The sequence below is a fragment of the Triturus cristatus genome, chromosome 6 (genome assembly GCF_964204655.1).
Source record: "Triturus cristatus chromosome 6, aTriCri1.1, whole genome shotgun sequence".
NCBI classification, from domain to species: domain Eukaryota; kingdom Metazoa; phylum Chordata; class Amphibia; order Caudata; family Salamandridae; genus Triturus; species Triturus cristatus.
This window is the reverse complement of record NC_140589.1, coordinates 328,478,146-328,497,836: the sequence shown is the minus strand read 5'-3', so window position 1 is coordinate 328,497,836 and position 19,691 is coordinate 328,478,146. Positions and strand designations below refer to the sequence as shown.

At 44.7% G+C, this 19,691-nt stretch overlaps 1 pseudogene; it reads left to right on the top strand.

The window, feature by feature from the left end:
- The first annotated feature begins 19,137 nt into the window (after positions 1–19,137).
- Positions 19,138–19,312, top strand: LOC146816849 (U2 spliceosomal RNA; annotated as a pseudogene).
- Positions 19,313–19,691: the final 379 nt, after the last annotated feature.

Below are 19,691 nucleotides of genomic sequence, written 5' to 3'. Positions count from 1 at the left end.
AGTACAGGACTCATTCGCTAGTATATTTACTGCACTTCTACCCTTAAACCCTCCTGAATGGATGTTTACTATAGGGGACATAATAGGGGACAGCCCCTCTAATGCCGGTCAAGCTAGGGCTACCGGATAACATGCGTTGTAGGTAAGATCAGAGGAGTATGTAGCAGGCATTGGGTTGAAACCCCGTCTTGCCTGGTCGTGACCAGATCTTGCAGAGACATTAGAATTAAAATTATAAAAATACCCCAAATCATGTACCCTTATTTCTGACCGATCACATATAAATGAGTGATCACAAATAAAACGCACCACGCGTCTATCCGCAAAGTTAATAATAATGGAATCCCCTGGGACATCTTTAGGTCTAGGGCCCACCCAGCTGACTCTTCTGGCAAAGAGAATCTTCCCGTCCATGAAGTTCGGGATCGGTCTGTTCTTACTTAGCCAGAAAATAACTTTATTTTTAAGTTGTTGGTAGGATTCCACTATACCATCTTTCAGTTCGGGGACACCAGTCAAAACGATAACATAGGGTGTAGAGTCTGGGGGAAGATGAATGTGAATATTGGAGGATTTATTATTTCTATCCCCAGAATCCATATTTACACCTTTCTGCACATCCTTAGTTACGGTGTTAATGCCTGATATACCCCTTATGCTAACCCTATCCTGAGTGCCACCATGAATAGTGGCGATATCTTTAAGCAGAGAGCTAGGGGGAACAGCCCTGGAATTAGTTTTAGAGGACGCAACAGGGGCAGAGGGAGAAGATGGCAGGACAGTAACAGTAGGATTAACCCTAATGAGATTATCACTTTCCTTAGTTACTAGTTTGATAACATTTTTCAATGAGCAGATATTATCTAACATGGTTTGCTCAAGTCGTTCGACTTTTTCATTAACCACTTTTACCCTTTCCAAGAGTGGCAGTAATAAAGAACAGACCATTTGCTCGATCTGAAAAATCAGATCTCCATGTTGAGGCAGGCCCGAAGATCTATTGTTAATCTCGCCCAAAAGTGAGTTATCAACAGCTTGAGCCTACCCTGTTCCCAGTGACAAATTTGTAGTAATATTAGGGTGCTTTGCCAGTCTCCCTTCCTGAGTCAAACCATCTCTTTTCTTTTTTAAGGATAGCAGGCTTAACTACTTTTCTACTGGCTCTTGTCTGGGGGTAGCTGGAGACAGGTTTAGGAAAATTAGAAGCGCTACCCAGTAAAGTGGCAACTTCTCCCGGTGCATCAATCAGATCATTTTGGACAGATGATATAACATTACTATCCCCAATATTACCCCGCTGCGCTTGTTCACCTAGAGCCTGCGTACCTAGGTTCTTAGGGGATTTTGCTAGAGCAAGTGCACCCAAAGACGAGCGTTTAGCTTGAGTTAGCTCTGAGGATAAACGGCGCTCAGTAATAGCCAGTTCGTGCTCTAGCACTGAAACTGCTCTGGTAATGAAATTATCAAGGGTACCAGACACAAACCCACCCCTTCCGGTGTGCTTCCCCTTGGCCGCCATCATGTACTTAGGGCGCACCAGTGGGAATATGGTGTCAAAACAGTGTCAACAGTGCGCAAAGAGCAAACAATCAAAAAGGGTTTCACCTTAAAACTTTCAAATCACTAAAATAAAACCTCAGATCTCAATTACAAACACAATAAATGCTATCATATAATGTAAACAGCGTGAGAGCTCAGGTCTACCTTCTACGCTGGGGCACATATGACAGTGTTAGGGGGTTGGCCCAGCCCAGTCAGGAACAGTCAGGGACGGGCAAGGACAGGCCCGCCCTTGGCCCGGGTGCCGCCCGCGCGCGTCCCGCGCTGCGGGGGCACCTTGCGGGCTTTATCGTGGCCCGGCGCTGCCGCGTAGCGTCACTGGCGTGCGCGGCCGCCGAGAATGCCGGGAGTTGTAGGCCGTTCCCCTCACGGCGGCGTTTGAACCTGAATGGCGCCGGAAACACAGAGTGCGCTGCTGGAGCTGCCGCTGCGCCGTTCCCCTCACGGCTGACCGCAGTTCAATCCACAGGTAAGGCGTCCCGCGCTGCGGGGGCACCTCGTGGGCTTTATCGTGGCCCGGCGCTGCCGCGTAGCATCACTGGCGTGCGCGGCCGCCGAGAATGCCGGGAGTTGTAGGCCGTTCCCCTCACGGCAGCGTTTGAATCTGAATGGCGCCGAAAACACAGAGTCCGCTGCTGGAGCTGCTGCTGCGCCGTTCCCCTCACGGCTGACCGCAGTTCAATCCACAGGTATGCATGTCCAATGATTGAGATTGGCTTGTTGCTGGGTAAAGATGGTTTTGGCTGATGGGCTGATACTGTGCATCTGCAGTGTGTACATGCATCAAACTACATGTTCGCTTGAATGTATCATGGATGTACACCTTGAACGCTGTATTCGTCAGGGTGGATGCACTTCAGGTGAATCAGCATCCCGAACGGAGTGTGAAGCAGGCAGCCAAATGTAACCCTAGTCATGTGTGAGCCACAATGCAACATTCATCTGCAAGCTCATATCAGTGTGCAATCAGAGAACAAGATAGAGCTTTACATGCTGCGGGAATGTTGAGTCGAAGAAGTGTTCTCAACAGTCAGCAACAGTGTCTGCATAAGGGCATGTGTGATGATTCTGTTGATGCACGTGCCAAATCACAGGGATGCCACACATGTGTGTTCCACACTCAGTGAACATTGATGTAGAATCAATCAAGTGTTTACAGTGTCCAGGTGTGAGGAAAAATATGGCTGCACTCAAAGTAAAAGGAGTGACACGTCCTGTTAATTCCATGCATGTGTCACGCTAAATAATGTTTCTGTCAAAATTTGCATGTACATATGATGTGATTCAATACCGATTTGTACTTCTGTTACTCTTCTTTTAGGTGGCCCACGGCCATATACACAGTGGGAGGTCGACAGTTTTGAAGACCCAAATGCTACCAGTGAGTATCTTTGTTCATATAATTTGATGTGTATCATGTGCGAGGATGGAAGCTAAACTCTGTATGTGGGCAACTATGGTACAATCACAACTTCCTGCTGCAGTCTGAACTTTGCTTTCGCATCCAATTTCCAAAGACCATGATGTAACATGTTGTGACCGTTGTACTACGTGTAGACATGTATGGACAGATCAGAAGCCACAACACTGTCAGACAGTCCTTAGCACTATCCACAAGGCAAAATGGAGTAGGACTGGAGTAGCCGAAGCCAAGTTGAGACAACAGCATCTGAACCCTGCCATAAGGAGAGGAGTGCATGCTGGGCACAGTGCTCACTACATGTTGGGGATGTAGTAGTCACTAATCGTTGTACAGGGCGTGATTCCAGGGTTGCAGTGGGGGTGCAAGGTCAGAGTCAGCTGATCTATGGATGTACATGGCTTGATATGCCTTTCAATATTGATTCAATGTGGTGACACAGAGAACAACCAGCCAATAACTGGCCATGCTCAGTGTCCATGCTTGTCATATGGCTCTTCATGTCAGTGTACTGATTGCCCTAGAGCATGAAAGGTGACTAGGACTTAAACCTGCACAGAAAATGAACGCTCTTACATGTAAATCATATTTTTTTATTCAATAATTACCGAGGACACACAGACAACATATACTTTTCAATATTCATGCAATTTCGTGCTGTACTATTGTTCCCATGAACAAGCCGAGCTGATCCAAATTACATATTTCATGTTAAAAAAGAGATTACTGTGACACCCAATGCAAATTTGTGAGGCTGGGTCCCTTCGTCAGGGGTATACTGTGTTGAGAAAATAATTACTATTTAAAAGGAAGCACACCTGTGATCAGATATGGTGTTGAACACTAGTATGGTATGTGAATACACCACGGTGAATGTAACAAATGAAATTGAAAACAAACCCATGACTTTCACGAGGATTACAATCTACATTCCAATAGTTCCAAGCACTATGGAAATGGACATAACGCTATGGAAGCAAGCTGTAGCACACCAGAACTACTGATTGATCAAAATGAGTCGCACAATAACAATAACAAGAGTGTGATAATTTACGTAGAAGATATAATGGATGTCTTATGAAGCCTGAAGACAGTCTATGATGAATTTAGTGATAGTTTAATTTTGTGCACCATTGATGTGTGGGCAATTTGGACATACATACCACATGCCAATGAACTTGAAGCAGGGAATGGTCTTAGAATCTTAATAGGACATTTGAATGCATCTAAATGTTTAATTCCACAACGCTTTAAATTCTGTGTACACAATAGCAATTGTAACTGGAATGAGAATCTTTACATACAGTTAAACGCAACTTCCATGGGTTTCCTGGGAGCACCATCTTATGCTAACACATACATGGACAAATGTACAAAGATCATATTCTTTCACACACTACGTGGCAAGAAGTTTTGCTATGTTTACGTTGATTCTTTGATAACATCTTCTTCATTTCCAAAATTTCCAAGCCAGCCATGATTCTGAAAATACGCACACGTAACCGAATAGGTCCAAGGATACAATTCACACATCCTATCAGCAGGTTGCACTCCTAGTCAACTTTCACGGTCTAGGCCACTCCATACTTACAACATATATGCCCTGCTGGAACATAAGCAACAGTGCACGCGTACCGCAAAGCACTGATTTATGTGTCATATAAGTGTGCGCTCATCCCAAAAATTGACATTTGATCCTTCACGTCAGTGAACAATTTGGACAAGTTTAAGTATATTGTAGTGACAGATTAATGTCATCCTTGCATAAATTAGACAATGTATCACGCTATGGAAACATTGTCAGTGCAATTACCATCAACATCCCTAGCCCCAAATCATTTGTATATAGATGAGCCATAGGAATGGCAGTCAGACTTATTAATCAATCAATCATTACTTTTGTAAAGTGTTCTACTCACACGTGAGGGTCTCAATGCGCGGGGGGAGGTGTGCTGCAATTGCTCGAACAGCCTGGTCTTGAGTACCCTCATGAAGGTAAGGAGGGCCAGGCTCAGCTGTAGGAGGGTGTTCCAGGTCTTTGTGGCATGTTGGGAGTACAATCTTACGCCGCTGGTAGGTCTTTGGATGTGGGGGACAGTGGCAAGGGCAAGGTCACTGAAAGAGCCCTGGCAATTCTGGTTGTAGACGGTGAGTATCCTGTTGAGGTATGTTTGACCGGTGTGGGGGAGTGCTTTGTGTGCATGGGTGAGAAGCTTGCAGGCGATCCTCTTGTTGACGGTGAGCCAATGCAGGGATCCCAGATGGGGTGTGATGTGGCTGTGGCAAGAGATGTCCAGCGCAAGGTGTGCAGAAGCGTTCTGTATGTGTTGCGGACATTTACGGAGTTTTGCAGTGGCTCCCGCATTGTCGGCGTGTCAATGGTGCAGCCTGCTGCTGACGAGGGCCAGGGTGAAGCTTCTTCTTGTTTCAGTGGGGATCCACTTGTAGATCTTGCTGAGCATGCGGAAGGTGTTGTAGTAGGAGGATGAGACGACGTTGACCTGCTTGGTCATGGTGAGTGTTGAGTCGAGGTTGACCTCCAGGTTGCTTGCATGGTTGGTGGCTGCCGGTGCTGCTCTCAGTGTAGTAGTCCATCAGGAGTCGTCTCTGGCTGAGGGGGTGGGTCCAAAGAAGAGGACCTCCGTCTTGGCTGAGTTCAGCTTCAGTCAGCTGTTCGTCATCCACTCGTCAACGGCATTCATTCCTTTGTGGATGTTGGTTTTGGTGTTGAGGTTGTCCTTGGTGAGGGATAGGATCAGCTGTGTGTTGTCAGCGTAGGAGATGATGTGGAGGTTGTGCAGTTGTGCAACGTATGCAAGCGGGGCCATGGAGATGTTTAACAATGTTGTGCAGAGGGATGATCTTTGTGTTCTGCCGCTGATGTTCTTTGAGGCTTGGGAGCAGAATGAGGGTAGGCGGAGGCTCTGGCTTCTGCCAGAGAGGAAGGAGGTGGTCCATTCCAGAGCCTTGCCTTGGATTCCTGCGTTGTTGAGGCATGTGCGTAGGGTGTGTTGACAGACATTGTTGAAGGCGGCTGAGAGGTCCTGGAGGATGTGTGCTGCCATTTCACCATTGAACTTCAGGGGCCAGATGCCATTGGTGTCGGCAATGAGGCCATTAGCAATACTGGGATTCCTGCAGATGTCGGAGTGTGACAGGTCCAGGATGTTGTACACCTCGAGGTAGCCGGTCAGTTGTTTGTTTGTAATCTTCTGCATGCCCTTTGCCAGGAATGGGAGCTGGGAAATGGTCTGGAAGTTCTTGAGGACTCTTGCATCCCCCTTAGATTTATGGAGTGAGGCGTTGATCTCGGCGTGCTTCAAAATCGCTGGGAAGCTCGCACTCTCGATGGAGATGTTGATGGGCTTGAGGAGATGGGTTGCGATGGTGGGGCTAGCTTTGCTGCACATGTGGTGCGCCAATGGGTCAGACGGAGAGACGGAGTGGATGGTGTACCTGATTTTGATGTTGTCGTCGTCCTTCACATTGGTCCAGATGAGCAGGGGGGTCAGTGTGGATGGTGGCCCGGGGGTCTGAGGTGTCGGTGCCTGTCAAGGTGTTCGGGTTGTTGTAGCTGTTGTGGATGTCTGCAATCCTGCAATGGAAGAGTGTGGCAAGGGAGTATCACAGGTCTTGCAATGGTGGGATGTCATTGGTGTTGGAGCCGGGGTTGGAGAGCACCTTCACGATGTTGAAGAGCTCTTTGTTTTTGGGGGCGCTGTTGTCTATGCGGTCCTTGGTGGTGGCCCTTGTAGCAGTTCAGATGAGGTGATGGTGTCTGAGGATGGCGTTCTTGTGGCCCACATACTGTCTGGTGTCTGTTTGGGGAGCAATGTTTTATTCACTTTCTGGCATGTTTGCATGGAGGGCCGTATGTCCACAGTGAACCAGCCAGCCTTCCTGTCAATGTGTCTGTTGGAGGGTCTTGAGATCGGGGTGAGAGTGTTGGCGCAGTCATTGATCCATAGCCTGCGGTTGCATGTGGCGGAGTCAGTGTAGTTTGGGTTGCCGTGTGGGCTCTGAGCAAGGGTGTTGTTAAGCTGTTCATTGTTGACTTTGATCCGGCTGCAGCATGTGATGTGTTGAATGTGGTGGGGTGTGGTGATTTTTCTTGAAGGTGAAGTAGATGCACCAATGGCCAGTCCAGTTTGAGGGTGTGGCTGAAAGTGACATGGGAGGTAGCCGAGGATCTGGGGTCAAGCGTGCGTCTGGCGGAGTGGGTGGGCGTTTTGACGAGCTGACTGAGTCCGAGGTTGACTACAAGGGTGGCGGAGTTGTTGTCTTTGTTGTCCTTGAGGTGGAGGTTCAGGTCTACCTGGAGGATGTAGTCGTTGGAGGCCATGGCATGCGTGCTGAACAAATCGGCGATGGTGTCACAGAATTGAGGCCAGGGTCCAGGGGTTCTGTAGACGAGGGTTCCTCTGAGAATGGGGTTGTGGTATGTGTGGATCTTCAAGTGCATGAGTTTGGCGGTGCTGAGTGTGTGGTCATTGATGTGTGAGCCCCGGAGGGTGTTGTGGTTGACCATGATGATGGCATGTCCACCTCCTACTCCATTGTTGCGGTCCCTGCCAGTGATCTTGTAGCCGTCCAGAATGGCTAGGACAACGTCGGGCATAGAGGAGGCCGTCAAACATGTCTCCCCCAGGAAGGCAACATCCGTGGAAGATGTATGGATTGTGTCCACGAGTTGGATGGGGTGTTTGCGTACTGTGTATAGCATATTGTGTATTTGATTGCGGTTATCCTTGTGCTGGGTCAATGAAAAGGTCAATTTGTAATGTATGGAAACGTCCTGTGGATATGCCTTGCGATCTGCACATCAATATGTCTGTGAGTCATGTAGTTGGCATTCAATCTGTCGCTCATCACATTTCTCATGTGGTTCCATTGTGCTAGAAGACCCACCCACCTTGGATAGGTATACAATATTCCTACAACGGAGTATAGATGACACTATGTACCATATGCACAGAATAAGAGCAAAGCTATGTGTCAAGTATGCCTGTCTTCCATAATGTAGTGAAAAGGCTTATACAATCCAATCAGTTTCCAGGATGATGTCAATATATGTGTACCACAGCTGGTGTAGTGTCCATGCATAGACTTTTCCTACATAAAACATAACAGATGGCAGCCCATGCGCGGTTCGTCCTCATGGAATTCCACATGGATTATTTCAAGACTATGGTGGCTTTTAGAATTTCGATGTCCAGAGCCATTTGTTTGTGGGACAGGAATCACCCTCCTATTTGATTATTTGGCTGACAGCCTCATCTCATGTCTAGACGTATCACAGACCCACTTTCACAATTAAAGTTGGTACAGGACTTACAATGGGTGTCCCACAGATGATTGGATGTGTATGGAACAATCAATGAGATGGCCGATAGCCATGATGACCCTGGGCAGCATTGTTGCGTTTGCAATTAATGCATGGACTGCAGGTGAGCAGTTCTGCAGTCCAGACACTTCAACAGCTAGGCATGGGTCCTTCTGATGTGTTCCTTGGAACTGTACTACTTGATTGTCCCTTTTTCCCCCATGGGACAGATAAGGGGTGATGTTGACATTGCTGTGACGTGCTTTAGTGCACACGGTAGGTGACACTACGAAAGTATGTCAACACACAAGTGTGGCACATCCTGTCTTCAAATTTTAGATTCACATTCATGACAACATAAGACTTATGTCATGATGCTGTGACGCATCCTTGATCCTATGTCATGATGACTGAGTAGCTGCAAGCTATGGTAGATCTGTTTCTGTGTGTTGGAGATTAGACAATACACACTAAAACTATAGTCTACATTTAAGTGCTCGTTGCATGTATGCTGTGAAAACCAAGCTGACGTTAATTTCACCCTGCTAGTACTACGTGGCATGCTGCATGCCATCCAATTTTAGTATTGTAATCAATTATGAGTCTCCTTGGTGTGTAGACAGCAAGCACATCTCTGTGTTCCAAATGGAAATTGCCACTACAGTGCATTCCTCTGTTGGAGTGTGAAATGAACGGGCTAGTGGTAAATATGCAAGGGAAGAAGTTCTTCTTCCATGACAAACTGTGACACTGTCAGAACTTAGCATCCATTGCAGGTTAATGTCCACATGACTCCATGACTGATACAAGGCTAGCCAGATGTCATTTTTGTGAGGAAATGATCAAATGTCATGATGCCTGTTGACTGGTTCTTACATTCATATGGCTCATCATTATTTAGTTACTATGTCAAGTGTGGCAATGATTAACATGCAACCATGACATTCTGTTGACTGCACAGTATGTGCCGAGCTAAATCAGTACTTCTGTATTGGTGTGTGTGGGTGTCACGGGGACGGCGGGGAATACAACTTTGTAGGGGGTGACTGGTGGACACCACACGAACTGACGGGCCCTGTGCTTTGTGTCCCTCAGGACAATCCATGGACAACATCATTTACGGAACCCTCGGAAGCTGAAGCATGTCCCTTTAACTGGGAATCCCTTCCCGATAACCCCGCCCCCTATACTGACGTTGGCAGCAGACCGCCAATAAGACTCACGGAGGCGAGAAGCAGGATGTGCGGTGACAACGGAGAGAGGAGAGAGGAGAAGAGCGACGGAGAGACGGAGTTTCAGCGGGAAAACGAGCAGATTGAACAGCAGACGAGCAGCGGAAGCCCCACGGAGGACGGGAAGTCGGAGACAGGAGGACTCCGCAACCACGCTTCGCCGAGCCACGCCCACGGAGGAGCGTGGCTATCCCAGGTACGGGATCGTTTCTCGGGCTGGGTCGGGAAGCGGGAGAAGGAAGGGCGCTACTTGACGCCGCCGCTCAACGCCTTGCCTTGTATATAGTCGAAACCCCCCTTTGCACTCCACTCCAGTTCACGAACGGTCGCCTTGCTCACCTGTGCACTAGTGTGGTCTCCTCACTCCCGAACCCTCAGAAAAGTCTAAAAGCAGATGTGAATACTAACACTCGCTTTTCTCTTTGTTTGGTACGGCCCCGGAGAACCCTCGCCGAGCTACGGAGGAAATCCCAAGACTCCTGTGAGGCAAAGAGGAACATCACACCGCGGCGATAAAAAGATCCCGGCACCTGAGAACCAGACAGTTTGTGCTTGTAACGACTAAACCAGCCCTTCCCCAAGCTTTATTGTTGGCTTAAGAATAAACCCCCTCTTATACAAGCGCCTTCTGTTGCATCCTCCTTTCAACCCGCTTACAGTGGGCAACAAATGTAAAAGATAATTTGCCCAAATGTTGTTTACATTACACATGACAGCATGCATTTCCTATGAATTCATGTCCGGCATGTTCTGGTGAACTGACACATGTCCACCTTTTCATACAGATAACATGAATGCAGAAGAAAAGCGGGCTTTCCGCATAAGGAAGGCCCGATACCACCACATTCTGCCTGTGGCCAAGTCCTTCCGCTGGACCTCCCGCCAGTATGACAAGCAGCGAGCTGCAAACACATTGATCACAAACCCCGCCGCAAGGGATGGCATGCAGCCACAGCAGCATCCTCCGACTCCCGTGGCCCCAGCAACATCTTCAGCCTCAGTTGGCCCCACACCAGCAGCCTCTGGACCGTCAGCCGGTCAGGCCATACATGACAAGGCAATGGAGACACTGATGTCCAGACTCGAATCAATGGACAAGAAAATTGAAAATTTGGAAAATAAATTGGACACGGTCCAGCAGAGAATGGAATATTTAATTAGCCTCATCTAGGGGCTAATGGAAATAATTGTTGATACATATTGTGTTTGTACATATTTTAAGTTTTAAGATTCATTTTGTTACTCATTGTAGATTTGTTTGTATATGTAGGCATAGTTAGATTAGATAGGTTTTTTAGATGTAGATTTAGTTTTAAGATTTTTCTTCATAGGGGGTTTTTATAACTTTTAGGGGTGGGGGTAATGTTTTGTGTGTTAATAGTTTATAAAAATATATATATATATATTTGTTTTTCTATGGTATTATAGTTAATAAATGTGTAGGTTAAGTATGTGTATTTCTATTGTGCATTGATGTGTTAAGCGGGTGGGGGATGATGTTTACTTGTCTGCGTGATCATAGTTTAGCTTAGGTAAATTAAGTTAAGTTAGGTAGTGTAAGATTAGTTAGTTTAGATAGGTTTAGGATTTTATATTAGTTGTTAAGATATTTTAGATAGTGTGTTACTTAATGTCATTCTTAGTCACCCTTTTCTTATTTTATAAAACCTTTCTTTACATACATTGGACTATATTCTATGATATTCCGCATTTCATATGTTGTATGTGTGAGTTGGTGGGCACATGGACTGTGACCACCGGTTCCTGTTTGATTGCATCATATTAGTACATTCAGGTAGGTTTGTGCTACATGTCTGACTAGATGTACATGTTCATGCAACACCTGTGCTTTGCTTTTGTTGGTAGCCAATAGTGGTCTGACACAAACATACGTTTTGGATTCTAATCATGAGTTGTTGGCCAACCTCTGCTTGTGAATCTAGCAATATTCAGTCTGTGCTGGGTACGATGTTGACTATGTGTGTAAAATACAGCTTGTCTCTTACACAGATGTACAGAATGTACGCATCACACATCTGATCCCTCTGTGTTGTAATAGCTACACCATGTTCATGTAGAAGTGGTCATTGTGTTACAAGTGGCTAGTTCATATGACTGTACAACACAGTGTCTGTATACAGACGTATTTACAATTTATGGATGGTGTATGAAGTAACCAGGTTAAAAATTCAGCCCATTTTGTTGGGGCATGACAACAATATTTTTAGACACGTCATCAATGGTGATGTGCTGTCTCAAAATCATCTTTTGCAGCCAGGAAGTGAGTTTTTGTGACACACTGGCAGAGCTTTTCTCAGCCCCATTTTGACAGAGATTCAACCATCCACCGTGTGGAGACTTTGTTATGTTTGGTACTGTGTAGACGTCTTATGTTGCGCACAGCTTCCCCAGCAAAGGTCCCTCCCAGCACTTGTAGCAAACACAACAGGTGGCCAGTGACAGTAGGAGTGCGGAATTTAAGTGAAGAGGTGAATCTTGATAACCTCACAACAGCCCAGAGAATACTCCATGATGCAAATGTGTGTAGTGAATAAGTTCAAGACTTGAGCTGCTATTGAGAAGGAGTTGCAAACGACGGCTCACACCCTCCTTACCCGTACGACAACCACTAGCTGTTGACCTATTGCTCTGATTTGGCAAGTGGTGGTGTATTGTGACAGCATGTAGGGCAAGATGGCAGGAGGGGATGATTCAAATACGTTATACGCAATTCAGAGAGGCTTGTACTCACTACTCTGGCTACCGCAAGCCAATGAAGCCAACAACTGGGGCTGGTGTTGGAGCTGGTTCTATAGGGATCAATTAGAGTCCTGGCAGCTGCGTTTGTGACCCTCGCCAGTCTCACAATCTCAGAATTGTTTGTCCCCATCTACAGAAAAGTGCAGTAATAATTTTTCTTGGAAAATAGATTCCTGGACAATAACCTGAGTGATGTATGGCTTGACAACAATAACTAACAACAGCAGTGTGAACCCCCGTAATATACCAAGACACGTTCCTGCCCCTTTGGTAGTCTAGGCCTGGAGGATGCCAGCAGAGTCTCCACAGACACACAGGTCTGTCAGCACCTGCTTATGTGTGAGTGCACAAACAAATTTAGAAGGCCACCAGCATTCACTCCACAGCTTATGATCTTTACTCACCAGCAACACCTCTGACTTGCTGGAATGGAGCTAGAGGCAATTGGCAGTCATCCACCCAGCAACATCTGCTTATTTAATCCCGAAATTGGGAACATCCGGCACACAGTTATTGCAAAGTGTAACTTGCAAGTGCATATCATCGGCATGTGCCACTACTGTGAACTCTCACCACATGGACAGCGCAGGTGATGGTTGGAGATATGGCTCAAGATGTGTTGGGGTCAGAGCTGAGCCCTGTGGCACACCCTCTTCATTAGTGTGAGGCATGGAGATGATAGGGGGATTCATAACATGGAAGCTCCTCTCCGAAGGTGAACCAGTCCATTGCAATGGCCACTTTGGCTGCCTACTCCAACCTTAGCAGTGAGATCTGTTTGGACACCCTGTCGGAAGCTGCACAAAGATCACATGGGACCAGTGCCAAAATACGTACCTCATCCAAACCTGCAGTTTACACTCCATACTTTTTTAGTTAAGCTGCATTTGTGAAAGTTGAGTCCCATGTGGGTTACTGTTGGTGTTCACAACTCTAAACAGTGTAAGGAGACGGCATTCAAGCGTTACAAGGAATCCTATTCCTGCCAATGCATCCGCATGCTACGCCTCACTAGGTGTGGCAGATAGTGGCACATTGATGACCATGCTTTGACTTTATCCACGTTTTAGTGATGTAGAAGTTTTGCTGCAGTGTACAGCATGCATTCATTTCAGATATAAGCCTTCAGGGATAATTTGTTTGTGTAGAGGTGCACATTCATGCCCAAAAAATCACCCACCATGACGCAGGCATGCTGCTAGGGTGCATACAACGGAACATGGCAGAGGTCTCAGCACCAGCACAGGGGAGAGCACAGGAATGCAGATTTTACTTTGAACATGTGTGGCATTTCTGTGTTAGGGAGGGGCTTGTGGTGATGCGCTGCAGCACATGGATGAGTGACATTCACTAATTGCTACATGTGACAGCATGTATTTTCACATCTAATTATTCATACTTACAAACCTTTAGCTTGTACTTACGCACTATTCCACATGTGTCTGGATTAGCAATCATACATTATACACACTGGTAATGTTGAGTGGTACAAACCGGACACAAGGGCACATTGTCCTTGACAATCAAGTGTAGAAACATCAGTCGTTGACATGTTTGAGAGTGTTGTGAACAAGATATTTTATTTTTCACAGAGGTTTTTTTTTGATACATTGTTATAGTCACAATGTATCTTACTTCATATTTTGAACAACGAAAACATGTTGGGTGCCACAGTTTTACTATTTGTCTGGAGACTCTTGTGTGCCGGACATTGTTCTCATAGCAGTGAATGGTTGGTGGTTGTCATACGACAACTGTGACGTACAGTCATTTATTTGGATGTCTTCCTCTGTACATGTGTAGCAAATTCGTCCTCGGAGTCTTCAGAGTGTGGCTTGGTTTCTGGGTTATGTGCAGGGCATGTTGTCCCACTGCTACCACCAGCTGTGGATGTGTGTGGGAACACATGTTCAGGTGACATGAAGTTCAACATTAGAGCATTCAGCATCAGTTGCTGATTTTTAATCACAGCAACTCACCATGAAATGCTGTGAGTGTTGACATGTATTGTTCCTGACGTTGGTGCATCTCTCTCATTTGGTTATCAATACTTTGGAGGTGCTGGGCTATATCCCTGGTGGCACTTTGTGTTGGCATTTGCACATGCCTCTGACTCATAATGTTCGAAATGTTTGCCAGTGATTGTGCAATCCCCGGTGTTTGGTTTGAGCTGGCTTGCATGACTGTGTTCCATGTCATCTGAACACTCCTGTACTTTTGTTTCCTGCTCCATTGCTCTCTCAATGACATTGCTGTTTTTCCTCTGTTAACTCAAAAGAAACCTCTTCAGAATTTGACACAATTTCTACAATTTCACCACTACTAGGCACAGACTCACTTTCTAAAGGTAATTTTACTAAAAGTACTATAGCCTGATCTTGTTTACGCCTTTCTCTTTTTTCTAATAAACAGAACAAAGATAGTCCCCACACACAAGATAAAACACCACACATACAGCTAACCTCACAGGTGGAAAACAATGAGACCCTAACACCCACACAGGTAGTACAGGAAACACCAGTAGAATGCCAAACAGAAACAAACCTGATAGTAGAAGAGACTATAGAGGTAGTCACAGTAGACTTAACTAACATGAATGAGAATACCCAAGACACCAAAGAACCTTCAGATAGCTATAATCCAGAATGGATTTTCGCAGTAACACAAGACACCGGGAGCACCCACATCACGCAGTCAATAGACCCCCAGACTCAGCTAGAAGAAAAAATGGAAGAGGGAGAAGCAGATAAAGAGGTAGAGATTAAAAGCCAGACAGAAAAAAAAGCAAGACAGGTAGAAACAGAGGAAGCCCCGAACAAAACCAATCTATCAGAATCAGACTCAGAATATGAAGACACACCAAGCACACACAGATCAGAGAAAGGAGTGTTGAGAGACAGATAGCAAGGAAAAAAACACAAAAGGAAAACAAAAAGAGCCCTCATTTCACAAGAGGCCTCTTTAAACAAAAATAGAAGGAAAGCCACCAACCAAATGGGAAGTTCACAATGCCCAGGCTCTAGATTTAGTAGCCTGGCGAACTTACCAGACTCAGAAGACCCCCATATGGAAGGTCTGTCTGACACTGAAAAACAAAAGAGCCTCATCCTAGAAGAGGGAAGCCAACAGAAAGAGGGGCCACCATGCGACAGCCCAATCTACTTCAGCAATGAAGATGAAATCATAACAACCTTTGAAAGTGTCTCAATCCTCCAACTGGAGAATGAGCGATTTGAAAGGATATAAAATTAAAAATAAAATGATGTGGACACTAATACTAATGGCTATATCAATAGCCTCCCTAAATGTTAGAGGGTTGAGAAACCCAACAAAGAGAGCAGCAATATTCCATTATTGCACAACTCTAAAAGTAGACATAATATGCCTACAAGAATGCGGCCTACCCTACGCAGATGATTACAAGCACATAGAAAAAGAATGGCCTTTGGGACCTTCCTTTTGGTCAGGAGGTGGAAATAAAAATGCAGGAGTAGGGATCCTTTTTACAAATAACCACCCCCAACTGATACAAGAAACTATTATCTCACCAGGAAGAGCAAAAATGCTATTAGTAAATTACAAAGAAAATGTCTTTAAAATCATCAACATATATGCCCATACAAAAAAGAATGAAAGGAAGGAACTGATAGAAAATGTAAACTTCTTTCTAACTGGCAACCAAGCATGCCTCATGGCGGGAGACTTCAACTGCATCCTGACACCAGGAGACAGATATGGACCCTCAATACGGTACAAACTAGATATTACATCCAAAACCCTAAAATATATGATAAGCAACTTCAACCTCCAAGACTCATACCCTCTCTGTAACCTGAACACAACGGGATACACATGGCTATCCGGAGATGGGAACACCACATCCAGAATAGATTTCATCTTTGTAAGCAGACAAATAAAATGCATAGCATCAAAACTAGATGATAGCTGCCTTACCGACCACCAAACGGTCATAACAGAATGCCAACTCGCCCAAGTACCCCAAAAAGGGAAAAGTTACTGGAAGCTAAACACTTCTACCTTAGCGGAAGAAGAGATACAAACAGCATTCCAAAGGCAATATAACAAATGGGTGAAGCAAAAGAAAAACTTCCAAAACCTCACCCTATGGTGGGAATTTGAGAAGAAGGTTTTTGTTTGTTTTTTGCATCCCAACAAAGAGCTGATTTTAAAAACCTCCAAGAGAAACTAGCTTTGCTGATAGAACTGCAGGATGCAGGAGTACAAGTAAAGGAAGAGATGAAAAAAACCAGGGAAAACATCAAAAAATGGTACCTACAAAAAGGCAAAGAGACCATATTTAACTCAAGAGTAAAAGAATATGAAGAAGGGGAAAAATGCGATGCCTTTTTCTTCAAAAGAGCAAAGCAAGCGCAACAAAATATCACAAGCCTAAAAGATAAAAACGGAAAGGTAACAAATAAAATAGAGGAAATACTAGAAATAACCACAGATTTCTTTAAAAACCTCTACAAAGAAAAAGAAATAGAGGAAGATACAGGAAACGATTTCCTAAAAAATTTAGAAAGGAAACTGTCAAAAGAGGCAAAAATATTTCTAGAAAAACCCTTTGAAGGCCAGGAATTCTTAGATGCACTTGCCCAGACACCAAAAAACTCGGCCCCAGGGAAATACGGCTTACCCTGGGAATTCTACAAAACTTTCTGGGGAACAATAGCGAGAGATTTTATTGAGATGCTCAATAAAGCAGCAGAAGAAAAGAAACTCCCTCCATCCTTCCTGGAAGGAGTGGTGACCCCAATATACAAAAAAGGTGACAAAGAAAGCCTTGAAAATTGGAGGCCCATCACACTCCTCAATGTAGACAGCAAAATCCTAAGCAAACTAATGACAAACAAAATGAAAAAGGTACTCAAATCTGTAATCCACCCAGACCAAACCTGTGCAGTCCCTGGTAGAAAATCATGGGACAGTCTGATCACTATAAGAGATGCCATTTGGATGGCGCTAGAGAAAAACTCGCCACTAGGAGTCCTCTCACTGGACCTCCAAAAAGCATTTGATAGTGTTTCACATACATACATGTTCAAAGTCCTCCAACACATGGGGTTCCCACCAGGCTTCACAAAGACAATAGGACTACTATACACCAACGCCGCCAGCACATTCCAGGTAAACAACCACCTCTCCAAAGAAGTACAAATAGGCACGGGAGTCAGACAGGGTTGCCCACTATCACCAGCGCTTTTCATCTGCGCCCTAGAACCGCTACGAGCAACCCTGAGAAAAGACAAAGTGATAAAAGGAATCTTTGTCCCAGGAGCAGGAGGAAACAAAGCTAAATGCATAGCTTATATGGACGACATAACCATATTATGTCAAGACCCACAGTCCGTTACAAAAACTATATTACACTGCAACATTTTCGCGCAAGCATCAAGTCTACAACTAAACCTAGGAAAAACTACCTGCCTCACAGTGGGAAACTGGAACAATTTGGCCAAAATACCAGTCCAAACCACCAAACAACCAACAAAAATATTAGGAGTCAGGTTCTCGGAGGACACCTCAGGAGAAGACAACTGGGTGGAAGTTAAAAAAAAGATAAATCAAAAAATAGGTTTATGGAAGAGTAGATCCTTAAGCCTAGTAGGGAAAATACTTGTGATAAAAGCCGTCCTGCTCCCCTTGATGCTCTACTATGCCGTGATCTTTCCCCCATCCAAAGAGACACTAAAGATGTTGCAAAAAAAATCTGATTTTTTTTGGTCCTCCAAAATGGAAAAACTTAAAAGAGAGATTGCCTACAAAAGCCTGGAAAATGGAGGCAAGGGAGTGCCAAACCTATATCTATTCTTCCTTGTCACATACACCAGCCTATGCCTAAATGCAATTAGAGAGAAAAGAAACATAGCGGCTCATTTCATCAGATATGGAGCCGCCAACACCTTTAGAACAGCAAAGCTCATAGAACAAGACAACAGACTACCTACAGCGTTCGTGCCACCAAAAATGTACAACATCATTGCAGACTTTTTAAAAAGCACGGAAAGAATACAACTAAAACCAGAGGACTTCATACATAGAATGGCGCTGAAGGAAGCCATACAAAAGAAAGAAGCTCTGACGCCAGCAAACAATCTAAATGAAAAACTCTCCAGAAAAGCATGGACAATAGCAAACAGCAAGGAGATCACAAACAGCCAAAAAGACCTGGCATGGCTGACTATCCACAAAGCTTTACCAGTGAAAATCTTCCAACATAGAAGAGGACTATCAAAAGACTCCACCTGCCCAAGAGAAAAATGTACGGCGGAGGAATCAGTACTTCACTTCGTCTGGAACTGCCATTTCTCGCAACAAACATGGAAAACCATAGGTCCCCTGATAAAAGGGATCACAGGACAAACAAACATAACCTATGAACTTATCTTGTATGGCTTCCCCACCACATGTACCAAAGACACACACAACATACTGTTGAAAATTATATCATGTGTGAAAGAAAGCCTATGGACAACAAGAAACCTGGGAATCTACCAACACAAGAACTTTTCCACCAAAGATTGTATTAACATTGCATTGGATAAAGTAATGGTTTTTTATTATGTGGATATTAAAAAACAAGGCAAACAAGAAGCTGAAAAAATATGGAAACAAAAAAAATGGGCAGAATGGGTAAACTAAAAACTTTAGAAATACACTTTAGCATAAAAGTGTCTTCTTACAATGAAACATATATCTAGATGGAAAACGGACAGGTTTCTGCCTGCGTGCAACACCTAGTCCAGTTAAAAAGTATGCCACCCAAAATGGGATTGGTTAACATGTACTTGTGACAAACAAAAATTTATAAATAAAGTATATTTTTTCCAAAAAAAACAATCTGTTCTTATCAGTTTAATATCTGATGCGTCCTCTACCTGGGGCCCATATATTAAATACATTTTTGGAACAGGGAGATGGAATAGGAGCTTGCTCTGTCCACTCCACGCATCAACCTGGTATTGCAGTACCTCCAGGAATGGTGCACTTCCCCACCCAGGGAAAACAATGCTGTTGGAAGATAGATGAGAAAACGAAAGTGGCGCTTCACTACCAAACCCTGTAAAGTGGCGCTACTGTGTTTGCGTGAGAATAAAACCACCCTGGTCACCCTGTCTTGCTTTATTTATTTTATTCATCTGCCGCAAACCCGCGTTATTTATTTATTTATGTATTTTTCACGTTTTCTGGAACTTTCTTTTATTTTTATTTCCTTCTCCATCCAGACGCTGCACTTTGAAAGAGAAAAATGTCAGAAGGAGACTGCTTTTCCAGCAACACAGTTTCATTCGTTTTTGGATCCATTTCACTGGGGAACGAATGGAGAAAGTTTTCCAGCAAGTCAGTAGGATCGAGGTAGAGACAGAGAGAC